The 22,643-nt window shown below is 51.0% G+C and overlaps 1 long non-coding RNA gene across 1 annotated transcript; it reads left to right on the top strand.

Annotated features, from left to right (window-relative positions):
- The first annotated feature begins 224 nt into the window (after positions 1-224).
- On the top strand, positions 225-22,340 carry LOC125127448 (uncharacterized). The gene is made up of 5 exons (XR_007134933.1): positions 225-506; positions 10,373-10,473; positions 11,220-11,496; positions 18,524-18,709; positions 21,872-22,340. It is a non-coding gene; the product is annotated as an uncharacterized LOC125127448 (long non-coding RNA).
- The last annotated feature ends 303 nt before the right edge of the window (positions 22,341-22,643 follow it).

The following is a 22,643-nucleotide window of genomic DNA, read 5'->3' as shown; positions in this document are numbered from 1 at the left end:
GGCAGGCGGGCGCGCTCGGCTTCCAGGCTCTCGCCCTCTCTCCCGGGCCGGGGAGGAGCCGCCCCGCCGCCTGGGCCGCCGCCGCCGCCGCCGCCTCCCCAGCGCGACCAACCCCGGGCTGGCCCAGCCCCCGCCCCGGGCCGGCCATAGGGCGTGGGGTGCGGGGAACGGGAGGGGGGGGCCGGGCCGGGTGGGGGGGCGGGGGCGCGGCTTTGTGGCGGCAGCGGACCGTGGAGGCCGGGTGCAGCCCCGTCGGCTCCGCGCTCTCGGCAGGAAAGGCTTTTCTACGCCCCCCGCCCATCACTTGGATCTGCTCTGGGAAGGGGGGGGATATTTTTCTGAATGTCCCCCCCACACACACCATGGTGAAGGATTTGAGGCTGGACTCTAATCGAGGCGGAGGCGGCAGGGCCCGCGGGGCACCCCCCGCCCCGCGCACGCCTCCCGGGAGCCCGGGAAGGCGCAGCTCCGGGGGGCCCCCTGCACCCCCGGAGGAGGCAGCGGCGGTGAGTCTCCCCGTTTTTCCTGCATGGCACCCCTCCCCCGGGCCAGGGCAGGAGCCGCGGCAGGTGGGTGCCCAGGCCCCCCGGGGCAGAAGGGGGTGCGGGGCGGCTGCTTGGGGGGGTGGGTGGCAACGCGACCGGGGAGGTGGCGGCGGAGGAAGCGCGCGGCTCTCCCGGGACCCGGCGCTAGACGCTTGTCTGGGAGGGGATCCGCCGCCGCCGCCGCTGCCACCCCCCGAGGCGGCGGAGCTGGGCTCCTTCCACCCCCTCCTCCCTCCTTAGCTCCCGAGAGGGGCGTGTTAGGCGAGGAGGTGGGATGGGGGTGAGGCAGCCCCCCACCTCCCTAATGCCCAGGCTGGGAAATTAACGAGGCGATTTGCAAGCCTGCCACCCCGCCCCCACCCCGGAAAGCCCGTTCGGGAAACTGACTCGCTGCGTGACCCCGATATCAATGCCGTGCGGAGACCAGGCCGCCCGCACGGCCGTCGGCGCCCGCCGCACCTCGCCACTCCACGTGCGCCCCGGGCCGCGCTGGCACGGGCTGGGGGGCCTGTGCCAGCCTCCCAGGGCCGAGCCCCGGGGGACGTCCCAGAAAGCCGGGAGCACAGTCCCCAGATAGTTACCACCTCCCCGAAGTAAAGTTGGCAGCCGCTCCCACCAAGGAGCAGGCGGCCATAGCACGTTGGCTTTATTTTGCTGGACAGGAGTTAAAAAAAAAAAAAAATCTAGGTTCCGGGGTGCGGATCGAGGTGTCAGGGCCCGAGACCACACCAAGTTGCTCTGGTAAAAGTTAGGAGAAAAAAAGAGAAAAGGCATTTTGATTTGAGGGTGGGGGGAGTGGCGTTTCTGGTTACTCCTGCTTCCAAGCCCCACCGTGGGGAGCGTTGGAATGTGCGGCTCAGATCCTCTGAGGACACATCCATATTTATAATTTATTTTTAGGAGAAGTTGTGAAAAAAGGAGGGGGTTTAAAGTGGGGAGAAAAGGTGTGTGTTGGGGGGTGGCCTTTCCAGAACCCGGAGGCTAATTGAGCTATTAAGATGGAAATCACTTCCCCCAGTCTGGGCAAGCAGCAAATTTGACTTTAATAAGACAATTAAGAGCACAAATAACTAAACTTTAGCAAGATGGGGAGTGTGGGGCTGCTGGAGGCACCCCAGGTACTCCTTTTGCGCTTTGCTAAGGGACATTTTGGACATTCAGCAGCTCAACCTCTTCTCCGGGATTTCAGGCCCAAGTATGGGTCTGGGGGCCAGGGAGGGAAAAGACACCCCCATGGGATAGGCAGATATGCCTCCCCTTCTCCGCCCTGCAATCCTGGCTTTTGAACAAGATGAACTATCACCCCTGTCATTCTTGCAGGAAAACCCAGCAATGATTCCTTTAATTACCCAGGATTCTCCAAAATCCTGCCTCAAAGGCAGCCTGCCCCGGGCTGTGAGCGGTGGACTGGACACCCTGCTGGAGGAAGGAGGTTTTGGAGGCTGTGGTCCCAGAATCGGGGTTTTGAGGGCGAGATGAGTTTATGTTTTATCCAACTGGCCCACAAAGTCCCGCTTTTGGGGTCATTCTAAACGTCGAGGGATTCAGGTCCCAGCAGCCTCTGAAGGGAGGGGGCACAGAGCTAGCCGCAGTCGGAAAAGTTGGTTGGAGAAAGGGGAGGGAGGTTTGCCACTTTTGGTGAAAGTGCAAGGCCCTTTGGGGGATATTCTTGTATGTGTGTGTATATGTTCGCAGTTTGGGAACCTGCTGTTTTCAAGGGCCTTTCTTTGGAAGGCCGAGAAGAGTATGAGAAGGTGAAAGTACTCCCCCCCCCCAGTAGTTTAATGAGATGTTTGAGTGGACAGGATTTGAAGGGAATGAGCCATCCATGGGTCGTGTCAAACTGTTTGACACCCCCAAAATCAAACACCGCAGAAAGCGTGCATCGGAGTCACGTTAGGATTGCCTGCTTGCTCTCACGTGGAATTGCAGTATTTCTTTGCAATGCTTGTCTACCTCAATCTTAGTCATGTTATAAGAAACTCTGGATAATGTGTCTGGATAATCAGGGAATTCTCAAAGGCAAGGCTGGTGGAGGTACAAATGCCCCTCCCAGAACATTAACCTTATTAAGTTGTGTTAATTTACACACACACACACACACTCACACACACACGCCCTTCAGTTGTAACCTGTATAGACATCCACATACCTCAAGTTTATTTATTTGCAAAACTGGATTTCAATCAGGTGTTTACAGCAGGACACAGAAAAGTGAACTGTACCTGAAAAACTTTGGACTACAAAGCCCCTGCTAGAAGATTCATGTTGCATAGACATGGCACATTACACACACCGATGGCCTCTGTGCTCGGGGTGGGGCAGGGGGGGGGCTTGGCCAAAACAGTTCTCTACTTCTAGAGTTCTTTCCCTTTGTTGGGATGCGATGAAACAGCACAATTTTCAGGAGTCCACAATCCCAGCATGGCTTGGGGATGGGAAATTGTCACGTTGTGAATTGCTGAATTGTCACCCCCGGTCGTAGCGCCAGAGAGCTGACTGTCAGATCCTATTTGCTTTGCTAAATAAGGATATCTCACCAAATTAGCCTCTAATGATACTTCCACAAATAGGGTGTTTTACGTGAATTAACGAGGCCGGAGCAACAAATGTCGGGCCAAGCGACTGAGCTAGGATCGCGGCGATGAAACCGTATGTTCAAATTAGCGAATTTTTAAGTGTGGAAAATCAGAAGTGAGTGCTGCATGCGAACCAGGGCCGCTTTCACTCGAGCACTTGCAACAGTACAGTCCCTGCTTCTATGCAGCCTCTGAAAGGGCGCGTGTCATTTTGAATACACGTAGCAAACTGCCCCAACCCCATCCTCTCTGAGTCTGGAAACAGGCGCAGTAGTATGGTGAAGAGATTATAAATCAGTACTTTGCAGTGAGAAGAGGTCATTAATTCCGCAAAGAGTCACAGCTTCTTTTCATATTCTGACCACCACCTTCCCCACAACCAATAAGAAAAAAAAAAAAAAAAAAGCTCAACCGTGGAACTGCTGAATATATTTTGGCTTTTTGCCTTTGCCCCTCTGTGTGAAGGTGCACTAAACAATTGCTGTTTCCCTCCCATTTCCCAAAGAAGTGTGGATTTAGGGGGAAAAAAAAAGCAACTTTGAACTTCACTCTTAGCAATACACAAGCCATAAGGACTCTCAGAGGGAAAAAAAAATGGGTCACTAGAAAAGAATATGGAAGAGCGGGGGATTAAAATATGTAGAAGAGGGGCAGTGGTGAAACTGTCATCTCTTTAAGAAATAAAACCTGCAGGAGTTCCCTTGTGGTGCAGTGGGTTAAGGATTTGGTGATGTCCCAGCAGCGGCCCTTTGATCCCTGGCCCGGGAACTTCCACCTGCCACAGGTGTGGCCACATACACATAATTGTAAAAAACAGAAAATAAAACATGCGTTTCTGACTCAAACCAATGAAAGGTGGAAAAGTCCCTAAAGGAACTCTCCCCTATTTCTTGCATCCCACCCCCTTATATTAAGAGCAGAAAGAGGAATCTTGCCAGGTAGACTCACAGCCTGATAGTAAACCACCTCAGTCTCTTGTAAGTGGGATGGTGGAGTAAATACAGCTATTTTAGGCTTAAGGATAGAAATGAAGAACAGTTAAGGCAAACCTGATCCCTAGACCCACTTGCTGGAAAGGGCAAACGCAAACAAAATTATCCATTTTCTTTCTGGAATTTTCTTTCTTGCCCAGCACCCCAAACTTGGGAACACGTAACATGTTCTTTTCACTTCTTATATTTGGAACGAGGTGAACATACATACCCAAGGGAAACATTGACACAGATGTGATATAAAACAATCACAGACCTTTTGGGCCTAGTAGCCGTGCAGACTTTTCAGGCAAAGGGGTGGATGCTGAAGAGAGTTTGGGAAGAGGGGACTTCAGGGTCCCTGTCACCCCAAGCCCCCTACTCCTCCTCCGGGGCTCTTTGCAAAGCCCCAGGTCATCAGATGCTGCTTTCCCAGCATCCTCCATGGTAGGGGGCGTGTGCAAATGCTTAGAAAGCGTTCAAGTTTCTGATTTCACATCATCTTCCTTATATAAAACATCTGAGCTGAAGGAACCAGAAAGCAAACTCTTTGCTCAGTGTCTCTGGAAAGGCTGCACCACTCCCATGAAAGGGGGGGGACACACCTAGAAAATGAAAACTGACGGTTGGTGTCCCAAGAAAGCCATTAGCCAAAAAAAGGCACTGGCAAGAAGGAGGCAGAGATATTAGCCTTTGCTAGAGGATCTGGCCCAGGCAGGGGAAGGGGCTATGCGGCCAGTGTGAAAGTTTTCTCAGAGACGTGCAGCAAACCAGGCTCTCGCTAGAATCATGCATGAGATCAATGCCCGGGCCTGTTGGCATCTCTGCCCCAAACAGCCTGGACTGCTGCCAGCCCAGGCCCAAAACGTGGCCTTCGAACCACCACCCCAGCCCAAACAGGCCCCAGACAGGTGCCCAGGGGGTGGAGGGGGCCTCTCCTCCCAGGACTCTCACCCCCCTTCACACCCGCAGCATTTCAAGTCTAGAAGGGGGTGGGGGAGTGTTAGGCTCCCCAGGCGGCCTCACCAGGGACTCTGGGTGGTTGACTGTCCCAGTTTACAATGTGGCCTTTGGGGAGGGCAGAACCCCGCTTTGCTAAGAGCTGACTGGAGTCTGGCAGGTTCCAGAGCAGAGCTGTGCTTCCCAAGCCTCGGCTGCAACTCTCTCCCTCCTGCAAAGGGCTGTGATCCCTGGGGGGTGGGCCAAGGGGGCGTGGGCCGGGGCCAGCCACGGAGCAAGGACACATCTAAGCTACCGTGCTGGCTACCGTGTGTGCGCGCACAAGTTTTCATACGTGCGTGTGCGTGTGTGTTTGCTTGTGCCTGTCTTCTCTAGCCAGTGGCAGTCAGCATGTCAAGGGGCTAGGGCTGCAGCCTGGAAGTGGGGAGAAGGCTTTGGCAGGCCATCAGAGGACCTGCAGTGGGGGCCAGGGGGACCTACATCTGAGCCACCCCGGGCATCGGCAGAGAGAGAGAGAGAACTGGGGTAGGGGCGTTCTGGGTAAAACACGCAGGAGAGGAACCTGCCCAGCCCTGGCACCGGGACGCATCCGCTCCGGGAAGCGGCACCCAGCCCCAAGTCAGCCAATCCCATGGGCCTCCCACTTGGCCTCAGTAACTGGACTCCAGGCCACCAAAAGGCCCCGTGGGTTCCTGATTGTATCTCCGAGTGGCATTAAAAGGTCCAGGCCAGGCACTCGTAGGCTAGGCCATATTTAGCCTCGGGTTCACCCAGCGAATATTTTAGGTGCTGCTTGAAAGGCGAGATCTGGGCCGGGTTGCCGGCTGTCACATGGCGAGTGTAGAATGGCTCCCCCGCAGGCCTGGCCAGGGTGGCTGGGTGCTCACCCCCACCGATGCCCCGGGTCCCTGCCAGAGCGTCCTGGCCATGCGACAGGTGCCAAGGAGCCAGCAAGAGCCCAGGTCGTGGGTTCTGCACTGGGAAGTCTGTTGGCCCCGTTTTCCCTCTGATGGTGATCAGGCCGCTTCCATTCACAGAGCTCATGGAGGCCGAGTTCAGCCCCTCTCCCCCGCGATGGCCCAGGGTGATACGCCAGCTTGCTGAGCGAGCACCCTCCTCCTCCTCCTCCTCCTCCTCCTCCTCCTCCTCCTCCTCCTCCTCCGGTGTCAGCAGCTGTGGAGGGGTTAACCCTTTTGAGGCCCGAGGGTGCTGGCTGGCGTGGGGGGGGGCTGTCTGCAGAGACCTTGAAGGCTTCACCCTGGGGGAGCCCCTGCCCCTGCCCCCTTAGTCCTCCGCAGTTGTTAGTGGACAGACCTGAGAGCCAGCACCCTGGACCTCAGCCGTGATCTTCTGCCTTTGGCCCCTTGCGCAATAACCACCAGGCTCCCCTCCTTAAGCTCTGGCCCTTCACTTGTTCCGACAAGCCCTGGAAACAGCTGCTTGCTTTCCAGATATTTTCGTCTGGGTTTCCACGTTGACAACTTCCCCACCTTCCAGAAAAAGGGGGATTGAAGGATCCATGATTCACTTGGGTTGTTAATGAGGGTTTGGAATCATCATTTGGGATCCTGGGGAGATGGTACCGGCTCCTGAGAGTCGCCTGGCCTTAGGGACTAATCCTTGTCACCTGCTCTGGGGACTCCAGGGCCTGGTTTTCTGGGCACAGAGGAGGAGGCACGTCTGTAGTGAAGCCACACTATGGAGACACATTTAGCCAATTATCAGCCCGTCGGGAGCCTGGGTGGAGCCGCCGCCGCCGCTGCCGCCGCAGCCGTGCACCAGGAAAATGCTGGCTTGTGTAAAGTGTGTTCTAACTTTGTACATTTTTTTCCTTTTTAGTTTTGGCTCTTGGTGCCCCGAGAGCCACCACTTCCTGCCCGGCTGGTTGGTTACCGCAGGGAAAATGAGGGACTTTTGGGGGCAGATGTGTTTCCATTCCACTATCATAATGCCCCTAAAAATCCTTATTGCTCTTGCAGTATTCCTCGGGGGTGCCTGGGCCAGCCGCACGCGGCTGGGAGGACGGCAGCCGAGTTCCTCCAGCAACGAAAAGAAGAGAGAAAGATGTTCCCCCAAACTCTCCCTTCTGGTCCCCTCACGGCACTCAGAACTGGGGAGCACCCCGAAAGATAAAAAGATGCCCTCCGCAGACACTGCTTGCCACACATGTTCTTTTGGCCCTCCAGGGGCTGAATGGTAGAGGCCAGGCTGGGGGAACAGGACAGCCCGGGGCTGCTGCCAGCATTTGCTCAGGGGGTTCCTGGCGGGAGGTGGGGAAAATGGGAAGGAAACAAGTGTTACCTGTTTGACAAGGCGATTCACATTCAGCCTGGGCCTCTGGGCTCCTCACCTTGCCAGGGGCCCTGGACAGTCCTGACTTGCTCACCAGCTCCCTGAGTCAGCCCACTTTCCCACTCTGTCTTGGTTTCCTTCTCTGGCAACGGAGGGGCAGCACCCCCTGCTCTGGCCAGAAAGGGTTCCCACCGGTACCTTGAATGTGGTCACACGCTCAAGCGGGACACAGGCTCAGAGGATGCTTTGAGAAGGGGTCGCCAAACGTCCAAGGTGTTAGCGCTGATACTTACAGAGACAACGCAGATGGGAGGGAAGACTGCAGCTCGGCAGTTTGTAGGATCAATGGAATCAAGCAGCCCCAGCACTGGGACTCTTTCGCTGTGTCACCCCCAGGCAGGTGACTCAACCTCTCTGGGCCTCCGTTTCCTTACCCTGGAAACCCACATTTTGGAATAGGAGTTTCCCAAGTTTTTAAGCCCATCTACTCGGTGATTTGAAATGGTACCTGGCTAGAGAAGTAAATTATTCTAGTAGGTATTTCTAACATTCTAACAACTAATTTCTATTCATACCAAGCGGTTGGTTTTCAGTTTAGAGTTAGAGGTAGAAAGGCTCTTTTTTTTTCCTTTTTACGGCCATACCTGGGGCACGTGAAAGTTTGTGGGTTAGAGGTCAAATTGGAGCTGCAGCTACAGGCCTAGGAAACAGCCACAGCAACGCCGGATCCAAGCCGCATCTGTGACCTACCCCACGCAGCTTGCAGCAGCGAGCTGAGCGAGGCCAGAGGTGGAACCTGCATCCTCAAAGAGACGGTGTCAGGACCTTGACCCCCTGAGCCACAGTGGGAACTGCTAGAAGGGCTCTTTTTTTTACATCAATTTATATAAGATAAAGAAGGTGAGTGACTCAGAAGAAAAATAGCAAGCAACGGATAGTACAGGTGGCTTGAGGATGGGGCAGAACTCAAGGTGACTGTCAGCTTTCATAGTCTGCTTACTTAAGAGTCCTTGTTTGTCTTAGGGATTTTCTGCACCTGTGGAGTTGGTGTCGGGAGGGGTAGGTTGCCAGCTTTAACCTGTGGAGGCCTCTACCTGTGACAACCTGGGTGTCACTTGTCGCCTTCTCGCACCCCTGCCCTGCTTGCCAATGCCAGTGGGCCTCCTCAGATCTCTGCCCCCAGGCCCACTCACAGCTCTGATTTGTCTCTTATTTTAGAATCCTGATGCCCCAGCGCCCTCCTTCCTGGCCGGGGCACCTCTCTGAGCCTTGGCTTTCTCAGTGAGATGGGGAGAATAACCAACCCTCTGTCTCAGAACAGTGTGAAGATCAGGGCTTCACGGGGCTCCATTGAGTAGCCGTGATGGCTCACAGACAGGGCACAGCTCAGAATGCGGTGGGCACCCTCGGCCCGGCAGAGCACTCCTTGGACAGGCCTCCCGGTGCCAGTCCTGGGCACCAGCTCCCCACCACCCCCTGGGATGGGGAAACAGCAGGCACTGGGTCCCAGCCAGCAAGGGCGGGCCTGGGTTTCACTTTCTGCTGTGTCATGGGGTGGGGGGTGGCATCGAGGCCCAGCTGGCCAGCCGGGGCGGGCACCAAGAGGCTGGCGGACAGCTGCGGCCCAGCTGCCAGCACACAACCCGTGCCCTCACCCTGCAGCCTGCCAGGAGGGGGGCTGGGCCCTGGGGCACCCCTTAAATGACTCTCACCCCCCCATCGTGCATGGCGGGAGAACCCCAAGTGAGAAAAGCCAGGAGCGGGCAGGATGGCCCCTCCAGCCACAGGATCTCCCCCAGAGAAGTTCTTAAGCCCCTCAGTCTTGAGGTTTCAGAAACTATGGCTGTTAATTCCGGATCAGCATGCTCCATTTGGACAGACCTCTGCTTCCTGCCCGCCTTCACTGGCACATATCTCTTGAGGGCCTACTGTGTGCCCAGCACAGTGCCAGGTGCCAGAGGAGCAGCAGGGAGCAACACGGTCCCTGCCCTCCTGGGGCTCCCACTTGAATTTGGGAGGATGGATGAAAGAGCAAGTAGGGAAAGAAAGACTCCTGTGTTATGGGGACGTTGCCACACTGTCGGCTTCATGTTAGCCTCTCAGGGAAGGGGCGTGCATACATGCGTGTGTACCCACATGGGCGTGTCAGGGATGTGTCAACTCCCAGGACACATAGGTGGGTTAAGATCACAGACCTGTGGGCCAAATGTCCCATCTTTGAATCTGGATTCTTCCACTGACTGGTGTGAGACCTCAAGCAAGTTCCCGCTCTTCCTTGGGCCCCAGTTTCCCCATCTCTAGGTGCTAAATGGTGCCTACACAATAGGGCTGCATGCAGGATGAAATGGACATCTGTAAAGAACTAAAGGCAGTGTCTGGCATCAACTATATGCTAAGTCTGAGCTATCATCTCAGAATCATAAATGTGCGCTGTTCTCATAGGATGAAAGGCAGCCGTCACCGCAGGCAGAGAACACAGTAACACCGAGCTCGCCCTCCTGCTCAATGCTTTACCTGCCGCCTTCTCACTTAATAGCCAGCCCTCCCCTAGGCCTTCCCACCTCCTTGTTCAGATGAGAAAAAGGATGCTGAGGCCGGTGAAGAGATAAATCCAGCATATCCAGCTGGAAAGCAGTTTGACCCCCGGTACAAGGCTGGCTTCATGGTTGTGGACCCCACTAGTTCAATGCTCTGCTCGTGTCATCCTGAGTTTCTTTTTCTTTTTTATGCTTTTTAGGGCTGCACCTGTGGCCATGTGAAAGTTCCCAGGCTAGGGGTCGAATTGGAGTTGCAGGTGCCAACCTACGCCACAGCCACAGCAACTCGGGATCCGAGCCGCTTCTGCAACCTACACCACAGCTCGGGGCGACACCGGATCCTTAACCAACTGAGAGAGCCCAGGGAGCGAACCCGGGTCCTCATGGATGGTAGTTGGATTCATTTCTGCTGGGCCACGAAGGGAACTCTGTGAATTTCTGAATAATTTTGGAACAAGGGGCTCACGTTTTTATTTCGCGAATTACAGAGCCAGTCCTGCCCAGATCTGACTTATTCCGAAGCCGGCACGCTTAACTCCTGCCATCCGTGTATCACACAGCTGGTCCAGAGTGGTTTTCCAGTTCATCGGTACAGTATTTAGTGTGGGACTGAAATCCTGGGGCGAATGCAGGACTTATTACAGGACCAGATCACCTAGATGCCTATTAGATTGTTTGTTGCCTCTCATTAGACGGGAGGTAGGGCAGTTGCCGAGGGCAGGGGGTGATTCATGCATTGCCGTATCCCCAGGGCCTGGCAGATATTAGCTGCTCACTTAAAAGTTGTGAAACAAAGAATGAATGGGAGGCGGCTGTAGCTCCCAAACTGAAGCAGGTCATCCGTGGCAGCCACCCCCAGCTGGCTTCTGGACAGTTCCCTGAAGGGTATGGAGACAAAGGTCTCCCCACCCCTGCGAACCTGCACGCTGATATCTTGTAGCAGATTACTGTTTAAACAGGTTCTGGCGGAGCCCGCAGCAGCAACCCAAGTGTTTAAAGACACACAGGCCTGGATTCCTGAGCTCCTGTTATTGGGGACGATGCCAAGGGCGGCCCAAAGAACAGCCAGGTTTTTTAGCTTTAGTTCTAGGCAGGTTCAAGTCCCAGCCAAGGATCAGGGTGCAGAGTTTAGCAGACAGCTCAACGAGAGGGTTTGGATTTGGGGACTAAAGATCCTTTTGCCTCCGAAATGAGAATTTAGCTCCACCCTCCCAGTTCCCCCATTTGCTCCTCAAAAAACTTACTTAGCTTTCCTGAGAAGCAGAGAATCATCTCAAAAGCCTTTAAGATGCTCGCACCAATAATAACCGTGTGTTTTGCCACCTGTTTTCACAGGCTTGATCTCCAGTCGCTTCAGAGAATAATCATGCGAAATAGGAGTTAACCATCCTCATTTTCTAAATAACATCATAACCATCACCTTATACTGAGTGTTTTATAAGAGCTAAGCCCTCCACACGGATGAAGTCATTTTTATTGCACAAGCAACACAGAAGGGAGGCAGTGTTACTGTGTCTGGCTTTGCCATGAGGAAACAAGCTGAGAGAGAGGAACGGACTTGTCCAAGCCCACACACCCAGCGTGTGAGGAGCCTGGATCTTCCATCTCAGAGGTCAGTGAACGTTTTCTGAAAAGGGTCAGATCCTCAATAGTTTAGGCTTTGTAGGCCATCCTGTCCCTATCACAGCTACTCTGCTGTAACAAGAAGCCAGCCGGCGACAATCAGCAAAATGAATGGAGGCGGCTGTGTGTTCCACGAAAACTTTATTTGCAAAGTCAGGCAGCAGGCTGCTTTGGGCCCACACGCTCTTCCTTTGCCCACCCTGGTCCAGACCCTCAAACCTGCCTCTCAGTTAGAACGAACTTGGCCCTGCCCTCGTTCTTCCGCAGCCTCTTCCACCCTCTGTGAAGTGACTTGAGTTGTGTTTCAAGAACAGAGACCAGGAGTTCCCACTGTGGCTCCGTGGATTAAGAACTGACTCATATCCATGAGGCTACAGGCTTGATCCCTGACCCCATTCAGTGGGTTAAGGATCTGGCATTGCCGTGAGCGGTGGTGTAGGTCTCAGATGCGGCTTGGATTCCTGTTGCTTGCGGCTGTGGTGTCGGCCAGAGCTGCAGCTCTGATCGATCCCTAGCCTGGGAACCTCCATATGCTGCAGGTGTGGCCCTAAAGGAAAGGAAAAAAAACAAAAAAAAAAATAGAACAGAGACCAGCGGCGCTTGGCAGAGGCTGAGCTGACTCCTCTTTCCTTGAGGGGATGATGAAGCTCTTGGAACTGACAACTCTGAGGAGTCGTTAGTGATTGCCGTGATAGGCACCAAGGGGACTTCAAAAATTGTAATTTAATTGTAATTTTAATACCTGTCAACTGAGTAGCCTTTAAAGAGGAAAGTGTTGTAAGAAAATACCTCCGTGGGGCACCCTGACTGTGGGAGAAGGCCCTCCCCTGATATTGGTGAGAATGGAAATAGAATGAAAAATGTCCCGGAGTTCTCGTTGTGGCTCAGCAGGTTAAGAACCCAACATAGTGTCTGTGAGGATGAGGGTTCAATCAATCCCTGGCCCAGCTCAGGGGGTTAAGGATCAGGCATGGCCATGAACTGCCATGTAGGTCGGTTGGATCTGGCATTGCTGTGGCTGTGGCACAGACTGGCAGCTCCAGCTCCCATTTGACCCCTAGCCTGGGAGCTTCCATAGGCCGCAGATGCGGCCCTAAGAAGAAAAAAAAAGTGTCTTAAGGCAGAAGAAGGTAATGGGAAGGAGAGATGGAAGTTGTGTGTATGTGTGCACGTGCGTGTGTGCACACATGCAGAGAGAGGGTGGAAGACAGATTTCCCCAAAGGCAGGAGTCTGGAGCCTAAGGATTCCTGGCAGGATGAGGGGAGGAGTGGGGAGGGCATGACTTTTTTTTTCCCCCAACAGTTTTATTGAGATATAATTCACTTACCATCTCATTCACCCATTTCAAGTGCCCAGCTCTGTGTCTTTGAGTATATTCACGGGTCCACCTTTGGCCGCTCTTGTTTCATCGGCCTTCCTTCCTCCTTCATTGTTTCCCACTGAGTAGCTTTGAGCCAGTTCATACACTGGACTTGATGCTGTTAACTCAGCTCGAAGGCCAAAATTTTCCTTCATCCGAAAGCTTCAGTCCAAGTCTATACGCACATGAACTCCATGGATGGGCTTTAGGGACAGTGGAGGAATTAGGGCAGAGTCTCGAGTGGGTCAGCGTGGGGTGGAAAAGGAACGCTCCTGAATCAAGCAGGTCTAGCTACCTGATTTGCAGAATGAAAATGTGCAGCCCTTTGTTCAACAATGACTAAGTACAACCACCATGGAAGACAGTATGGAGGTTCCTCAGAAAAGTAAATATAGAACTACCACATGATCCAGCAATCCCACTCCTGGGCATAAATCTGGACAGACTTTCATTCAAAAAGATACATTGCACCTGAATGTTCATAGCAGCACTATTGACAAAAGCTAAGCCTTGGAAAGCCCTACATGTCCATGAACAGATGAATGGATTAAGATGTGGTACACGTATATAATGGAATACTACTCAGCCATAAAAAGAGTGAAATAATGCCATTTGTAGCAACGTGAATGCAACTAGAGAGTCTCATACTAAGTGAAGCAGATCAGAAAGAGAAAGACAAATACCATATGATATCAGTAATATGTGAAATATAAAATATGGCACAAACGAACCTATCTACAAAACGGAAACAGACTCACAGATGTCAAGATCAGACTTGCGGTTGCCAGTGGTGGGTGGTAGGGAGTGGGACAGACTGGGAATTGGGAGTTAGTAGATGCAAACTATGACATTTAGACTGGATTAAGCAGTGCGGCCCTACTATATAGCACAGGGAACTACAGCCAATCTCCTGGGTTAGCCCATGATGGAAGATAATGTAAGAAAGGGAATGTGTGTGTGTGTGTGTGTGTGTGTGTGTGTATAAACAAATGAATGACTGGGTCGCTTTGCTGTATAGCAGAAACTGGCACAACATTGTAAATCAAATATAATTTTAAAAAATTAAAGTTAAATTTAGAAAAATCATTTATGCCTAACATCCAAAAACAGAGAGAAATTACTAAGTAGTTCAGGATGACAACAGTAGAGCATTAAAATCAAAGTAGACCCTGTACAACTGTACAGGTCATGCGCCCACGAGGCCAGCAAAAGGGCACCTAAGCAGAACGGATTCATTGGATGCAGGAATTTAGAACCTTGGGTGACTAGGAGAGACACAAACGCCCTTCACCCCCATTCCCTGGAAAGGTTCCAAGGAAAGTTGGGTCTCCCATGGCATGTGGGACCAAGTTCAAGCCCATTCCATTTGAATCTCCAAAAATAAGATGACCCCAGCTGACATGTGGGTTATATGTACTTTTAAAAAAAAAAAAAATAGCCATTTGTCTTAAGCCTTCTTCCCTAAGCGCCTGCAGTTGTTTTATCTGGCCACTCCATTTTGTCCTAGACTCTGAGTGTACTCTGATCCCACAGCAAATGCCAGAGCTGCGGTCTTCAGAACAGAGGCCTGCTGGTCAGCAAACTATCCAGAACAGCAACAGGACCAGGAGTCCCATCCGAGGCAGGCGGTCAGGGCAGACGTTGGCAGCCCATCATGGCACCCAGTCCCTCCCAGTCCCTTCCAGCCCAAACAGAACTCTGTTATCGCCCTCAAAGAACAGTCTCCACCAACCCAATGAACCTGATTTCCTGGGCTTATCTAAGGCGCTCAACCCAAGAATCCACCCAGAGATTCAAGGCTTTGCAGTGTGTGTTGGGAGGACTTAGATGAACAGAACTTTGTCATGAAGGGGCATCCAACATGACAGAGAAGAAGGGAGAATGTGGAAGAGAGAGACTCACTGAGCGAACTGGTGACAACCTTGTGGTGCCTCCTGTTCTCTGTAGGATATTCAGTGAATGTGTGAATGTTCATTCATTCATTCCTGGACCTACTATATAGAAAAGGGGCTGAGTACTGGGCCGGAGCAACACAGTAACCAACAAGATAGACACGGTTCCTACCCTCGGGGGCTGGAGAGGCCATCATAAACTAAAGAATTAAAAAACATTTTATATTTGATTAAATAATGTAATAACAATGGCAAAAACCCAACTACAACAAGTCTGAGTAAATCCTGCAGGCAGCGGTGGGGTTTATAGACAAGAGTGGATCTTAAAGCGAAGCCCGACTCACCATTGAGGCAATTCTCAGCAGAGTGAGCGTAGAAGCCGCACAGCCAGGAGAAGGCTCTGGCGGAGATAGGTGGCTCTCAGTTTGGCTTTTGTTTTTGTTCCTGCCAGCACTTTCTCTCCCACTTTTAGTAAAAGGCACGATGGCCCGTGGGAATACGGCCAAAGACAATTGCTCACAATACCCAAGCCTCAGCTACCGTCATTGATCCAGGTGGGGGTGTCATGACTCACAAGGACCAATCACAGCAGCCCACTTCTGAACTAGGCCGCAGTGATTGGTCCAGGTTTGGGCATGTGACCAAACGGGGCCAATCCAGGATTGTCCAAACTGGAGCAGGTGGGAAGCTTGCTTTTCGCACCCGATCTCCAGCCTCCACCTCCGCAGCTGACTGAGGCCAGTCTGGAGGGTGGGAGAGATCAGGGGTGGGATGGGGGGCAGGGGAGGACGAGAACACGCTCTGTGTTCTGTCTCTGTATCCAAGAGCATATCAGCGTCTCTCCTTCTTCATCATAGCTCCCCTAATAGTGGATCTCAGATCAACTCTGTATGGTCCAAAGCGTTCTGATTCGGGACTTGGGAACTGTTTGCCTCTTCATGTATTGTGTGAAGCTAAAAGGGGTAGGTTATCGTCCCTCAGTCTCCCCTAGGTGTGCCTGCTGTACTTGATTGAGAATGATGGGTTCCCTAGACACATCTCCAGGCCGTGCCCCCCACCCTTAATTTACCGCTGAATCAGAACTACTCACTTGCTCTTGGACTTCAAGTCCTGCCCTCTTCCTGCCTGCTTCCATCGCCCGAACTCATCCCCAACCCACACCCCACCTCTCTTCCCCACCCCTCTGTCCACCAAGGGCAGATCCTGCAGCTTGTCCTGGCTTCTGCTCTGATGCCCACCAGGTTCCATTTGTAATGATTTATTTATGACTGTCCCCCTCATGAGTGGTGACCTTGAGCTTGGGGACCCAGGTCTCACTTTTGCACCCCCAGCTGTTGGCACACTTGGCAGGCGGGCAGCCGGCAGCAAGTATAGAAGAGAGGGAGGAAGGGAGAGGATGAGGTGGGGAGAAAGGGTCATTCCTTCCTGTGGATTCTAATCAACCGAGTCACTCACAGGGTCAAGTTCTATACTGGTTTCCTCTGCTGGATTCTCGACCCTCAGGTGGACACAGCTGGTGCCCTCATCTCCTTCAGGCCTCTACTCCAATGTTGCTTTCTCAGTGAACTGCGTTCTCCCAGTCCCCTTCCTGACCCCTGCCCTTCTTCCATGCCTTCTCATTCTCACTCTTGTTCACTTCCACCACCCCTGGTCTTTCTCTGTGTTGTATTTATTTTATCTGCTCTCCCTTTCTCTCGCTCACCGCAATGGCCGCTCCAGGTGGGCAGCCGTCTTTGATTTGTTTTCTGCTGTATCCTTGGCACCTGGTAGATGCTCAGTAAATATCTGGGATGAATGACTGAATTCACCCAAACCAGAGTCTTACCAAATTTCTTTCTCCCTGTGCACTTCGTGCATTTTACCGGTATGAGGAAAGTCAGGTGGTGTGGTAGGTTCCTAGGGCTGCCATAACAAATTACCATAACCTGAGTGGCTTAAAACAACTGGAATTTATCACTTCATGGTCCTGGAGGCTAGAAGTTGGCAGGACTACCTGGCTCCCAGATGCTCCAGAGGAAAATCCATTCTTTGCCTCATCTCCTTCTGGTGGCCCCAGTGTTCCTGGACATGTGGCCACATGACTCCAATCTTTGCCTCCATCTTCATCTGTTCTTCTTCTCTCTGGAGCTACCTCTGCTTTTCTCATATAAGGGTGCATGGAATTGCATTTAGGGCCCATCTGAATGATCCAGAAGAAACCCCTCCTCTCGGATCCTTAATTTAATCACACCCCTTTCCGTACAGAAACCGAGGAAGGTTTCTGGGGACTAAGAAGTGTCTGTATCTTTTCTCTCTCTGGGGGTCACCTTTCAGCCCACTGAGTTATTTGCATAAAGACCAGAAAGCCAAGATTCCCACCCCCGTTCCATTGGCTTGACAGACAAGTAATGAAAAGGGTATTCAGGTTGTGTCACATTTGCTCCAGTCAGAGTCTGTAATGATTGTGAAAACACCATTTTTGTTTTTTTTTTTCATTATCCCAGTTTTTAAAACTACTATCATGCTTATGGTAAGAAAAACAGTACAGAAATATGGGAAATCAAGGAGCCCCTTTGCAATTGTGCTCTGACTCCAGTTTCACTTTCTAAATGTAGCCCCTGTGTGCGTCTGCATGATCTTCGTACGTTTCCTAAGCGTGTTCGAGAGCATATATGTTTTTTGCTCATGACATTAAGAACATTGGGGGCGTGATAATACATCCTGAAGCCGCGGCAGCCCTCCAACCCACAACCATCTTCCTGATGACTTCTGGCAAGGCGCCGTATTTAACTTGTCCCCTGCTGGCCAACATTTCTGTCACTCCAGGATTTTGCTCTTATAACGGATATACTCCTTGGCACGGGTCCAAGTATACTCATCAGATACATTCCTCAAAGTGGAATTTCTAGGCCAGAAGATACGGGCATTTTAAATTTCTACAGCAACTGCCCCGTGCCCTTCACCACGGTGATATCATTCTCACGCCCAACAACACACGGGTGGCATTCCCATCCTGGCGCAGCAGAAGTGAATCTCACTAGTATCCATGAGGACGCAGGTTCGATCCCTGGCCTCACTCAGTGGGTTAAGGATCTGGTGTTGCCCTGAGCTGTGCTGTAGGTCGCAGATGTGGCTCAGATCTGGCGTTGCTGTGGCTGTGGCATAGGTCGGTGGCTGAAGCTCCAATTGGACCCCTCGCCTGGGAACCTCCATGTGCTGCGGGTGTGGCCCTAAAAAGTAAAACAAACAAACAAACAAACCACGCACGTGTGAGGGTGTCTGTTTCCAGCACTCTTGCCCACCTTGGCAAGGATGCAGCAGGTCAGGGAAAGCCCATCCCAAACTCAGGTAAGTGGACTTTCCATGTTGTCCTAGGGGTGGGGTGGGGGCGGACACCACCTCCGAGGTTGTCCCTGCAGCTTTCAGAGGTGCTAAACCATTCAGAGTTCTCACTTGGGTTTTATAAACAAAGGCAGAGTTTGGGGAGGTGAGCCAGAACCGTGCAGTGACGCCTTGTGCAGCTCAGTATTTATTTCTTTAGTGCAGTTAGAACTTAAATATGGTCAAAACATATTCTTCTTTTCATTTACACAAACAAATATGTTCCCGGGCTGACACCTCCGGTGCCAAGTTTCTAGGGGAAACGAAATTCTACTGTGAGATTATCAACCACTAGAGAGAAGACGAGGGTGGAAAAGCCATTTCACTTTATGTGCCCGAGCCGGGCTGCGGAAGGTGTTTCAAAACTGGGCTGTTGCCTCAGTCTCTTTCTGTCTTTTTGCAGACAAACCTGCCCAGGAGTTCAGAGGATGAAACACGGAACGCATGTGTAAAGACCGGAGGGTGGAAACACTCCGTTTTGATAAAAGGAGATCTGCTCGGCATGGAATCCTCCATCCCGCTCGTCGGGAGATGCAAAGATTTATCCAGAGAGGGGCTGATGAATTGAGGATACAGAAATGAGGCCAATGTGAGTTGCCTTTCAAGAGCTGTGCTAATATAAAACCAAGCAACTTGAATTTGTTCCAAGAGGGGATTAAAGCAACATGTTATTTTGAGTGATTGCTTAATTTATTGAGCTGTGGCTAGATCTGTAATGAAATACAGCCCTTGCAACTGATAACCTCCTGCTACAATTGAACTTGTACAATTAAGGACTATTTTCTGAGAGTTTCTCTGGAAGAGCTGAGCATTTTTAGTGTCTGGGGTGGGGTGCTTCTGAGCACTCATTTTTCCAGACCAGCTTTTGTTTTTTTCTTTGCAGAGTGACAGGCTGATGTTAATAAGGAAAATAAACAGCATTTTATTGATGCCTTGTGTGTACCAGGCACTTAATATACATTATCCCTAATCCTGACAGCGGCCCAAGGAAGTAACTCTTATTAGCCCCTGTTTTACAGATTTGAGGCTCCTAGATGTTAAGTAATTTTCCTGAGTGGTGCTGTCCAAGTTGGTAGCTATTGGCCACTTGTGGCTATTTCAGTGTAAATTAGTTACATTTTTAAAAATCTTGCCACAACCTTGTAAGCCAATGATACACTAATAATAAATAAATTTAAAAACATTTAATAAAAAAAATTCACTCCCTCATTGTACTAATAGCCATATGGGGCTAGTGGCTACCATATTGGACATTTCGATAACTAGGTTCTATGGATCAGTGCCATTCCAGAGATGTCACAGCTAGGAACTGGCAGTACCAGATTTCAAACCCAAGCTAATGGGCTTTGGAGGCAGCCTCTACTATCTTCCTCACTTCCTTCTCTTCCTTTGGCTGAGAAGCGAGGGATTCTCTACCCTGGCTGCAAACTATATGGATGTTAGGGTCCCCAAGATGCTGACTTCATTGTGACTGAGAGGGCTTTTTATAATTCCCAATGTGACTCAAATGTGCAGCCAGGATTGAGAAAAGTTAGGTGAGAGGATCCACCCACAAAGGATGGTGGAAGACGTTGGTTCACCTGCCATGAGAATGTGGTCCCTTGTGGGCCCCGACATGGCCTTTTCTCAGAGCCACACGTAAGCCTCCTCATCAGAGAGCTCAGGTTCACTTCTGAAGGAAAGACTTAAGTGCTTTGTCACATGCTTCCCACTTGATGGGAGACATACCTCAGCGCTCCTCTTTTAGAAGCAGGCTTTGCACACTGTCACGGCCAGAAGGAGATGTGGATTGCAGAGATGAAGTGAGAAACGGAGCCCCAGATTGGACTTGGAAGCCTCAGTATGTTGCCTTCCAAGATGAAGTGTGTGTTTCCTACCTGGATGCAGGTAGGAAACACATACTTTATTTTGGGCAACTCAGTAACAGTGAGCACTCCCAGCACCAACCTTGTGGTCTTTAATTACCACTTCTGTGCTCTGGGGAGGCTTTGTGGGGATAGGGCTGACTTCAGGTCTGAGGCAGGAAATGTACACGATGAGCCTGAAACAGCTTGTCATCCAGGTATCTTGGAAGCTGTCAGAGATTTCTGGGGAGATGTCAAAAAATGGAGGCAGGGGAGTTCCCGTCATGGCGCAGTGGTTAACAAATCCGACTAGGAACCATGAGGTTGCAGGTTCAGTCCCTGCCCTTGCTCAGTGGGTTAAGGATCCGGCATTGCCGTGAGCTGTGGTGTAGGTTGCAGACGAGGCTCGGATCCCATGTTGCTGCGGCTCTGGTGTAGGCCGGTGGCTACAGCTCCAATTCGACCCCTAGCCTGGGAACCTCCATATGCCGCGGGAGCGGCCCAAGAAATAGCAAAAAAAAAAAAAAAAAAAGACAAAAAAAAATGGAGGCAGGAAGACAAAGATGGTGTAGATCGAGCCTCAATAAGAAAAATAACCACAGTGGATGGAAACATGTCACATATATCCAGATCTATAAGTTTACAATGTTACCTAGAAAAACTGAAAAATATACTCTGTCATCTTTGGAGAATGTTGGGAAACCAACTTCTTATTTTTGTGAAATAGGGGAGGAACCAAGCATTTATCTTTCCTGGTATGAACCATACTTTATGGTAACCAAAGAGTTGATTAGGAGAAGCTTCTTTTAGAAGTATTCCAGCTAACAAACAAAGACAGAGGATAGAATTAGTAAGCCACTTGGAGTTCCCGTCGTGGCTCAGTGGTTAACGAATCCGACTAGGAACCATGAGGTTGCGGGTTCGATCCCTACCCTTGCTCAGTGGGTGAAGGATCTGGCATTGTGGTGTGAGAGTTGTGGTGTGGGTTGCAGATGCAGCTCGGATCCCGCGTTGCTGTGGCTCTGGCGTAGGCTGGTGGCTACAGCTCTGATTCGACCCCTAGCCTGGGAACCTCCATATGCCGTGGGAACAGCCCAAGAAATGGCAAAAAGACAAAAAAAAAAAAAGAATTAGTAAGCTACCATTTTGCAGCATCTAATGGATCCAGCCATTGATGGCTGCTAACATCACAAACAGAACCAACAACATGTTATGTGCCTTTAAATAAAAATATGGAACAGCCCCTAGAAAGTAGTCATACAAATACCAAAAAAAAAAAAAAAAAGGCATGAGTCTAAGTGAACTTCCAAATCTATCTACTGATTTACAAGCAATACAGTTGGGAGAGGAACATGTGAAACCTCAGCACGGGCATGCAATAAGCAAAAGCCAGTTGGAGACATTCTGCAACCAACAAGTTTCTTCAACAAATAAATTGCACGAGTAGAAAAAGGGAAAGAAGAAACCGCAGATTCCAAAAGATATGAGACATGTCAACCAGTCATAACATATGAACTTTATATGGATCCTGATTTTAACCAACTAGAAAGGACACATTTATGAGACAACCAGAAAAATTTGAACACTGGATATTTGCTGATATTAAAACATTACTGGTAGTTTGAGTAGGGGTAATGGTGGTTAAAAAAAATTCTTTTTTTTTTTGAGTCATATGCTAAAATATTTGCTGAAGAAATGGTTGATGTCTGGAATTTGCTTCTGAGTATCTGGGATGAGAGAGGAGAGAAAGGGGAACAAGATTGGCTGAGAATCAGTGATTCCTGAAGCTGGGTGACGGGTCGCTGGGGTTTGCTGTACCATAAACTCTACTTTTGTGTACACTTAAAGTTTTTTCATGATACAAATAAAGAAGTAAGGATCTGCCTTTTCCTTCTCTTCGCTCAAAGGTATTGGTTTGGGCTGCCCACCTATGCTGGCATCTCTGGGGCAAGCCTGGGGAGCAGGTTTGAGAGACGTCTCATCTCGTGCATGTCCGCACACCCTCTCCTGTCTCCATGGCGACCAGTGAGGTGAGAAAGCAGCATCCAAAAGCCTCCTGTCCACATGAGGATCGCACCAGGCTGCTGCTGTTGTGCCCAACCCACCATAGCTGCTCCCGACGGAGAATTCTTAGATCTTCACAGCCCCACCCACCACCGCATCCACCTCCTTGTACCCCTCTGCCATCACTCCTGCCCTCCCTGTGCACCCCCTGAGGAGTGGAGGCCAATGAATGGAGAAAACAGGACCTCGAACTGGATCCAGATTCAACTCTTGACCTCATGTAATAGCGAGACCTTTAACCTCCCATGCTTTGATTTTCTCACCTGTAAAATGGGTGACTTCAGCTAACTCAATAAATCATTATTATGGGGGGACAGTGGCCAATAGGACCTAGTTTCCACCTAAGAGAACTAGACCCTTGGAGGTAAAAGGCAATTATTATTTTTTTTCTTTCTTGGCTGCCCCAAAGCATATGGAGCTCCTGGAGCCAGGGATCAGATCCCAGCCACAGTTGTGACCTATATCACTGCTTCGGCAATGTCGGATCCTCTAACTCACTGTGCCAGGCCAAGGATCGAACCCGCATCCCTTCAGACGCTGCCGATAACCTTGTGCCACAGCAGGAACTCCAAAAGGCAGTCTTGAGAGTGTGTATTTGAGAAAGTACACATTGTA

The sequence above is a fragment of the Phacochoerus africanus genome, chromosome 5, assembly GCF_016906955.1.
Source record: "Phacochoerus africanus isolate WHEZ1 chromosome 5, ROS_Pafr_v1, whole genome shotgun sequence".
Taxonomy (NCBI): domain Eukaryota; kingdom Metazoa; phylum Chordata; class Mammalia; order Artiodactyla; family Suidae; genus Phacochoerus; species Phacochoerus africanus.
This window is presented reverse-complemented; position numbering and strand designations above follow the sequence as displayed.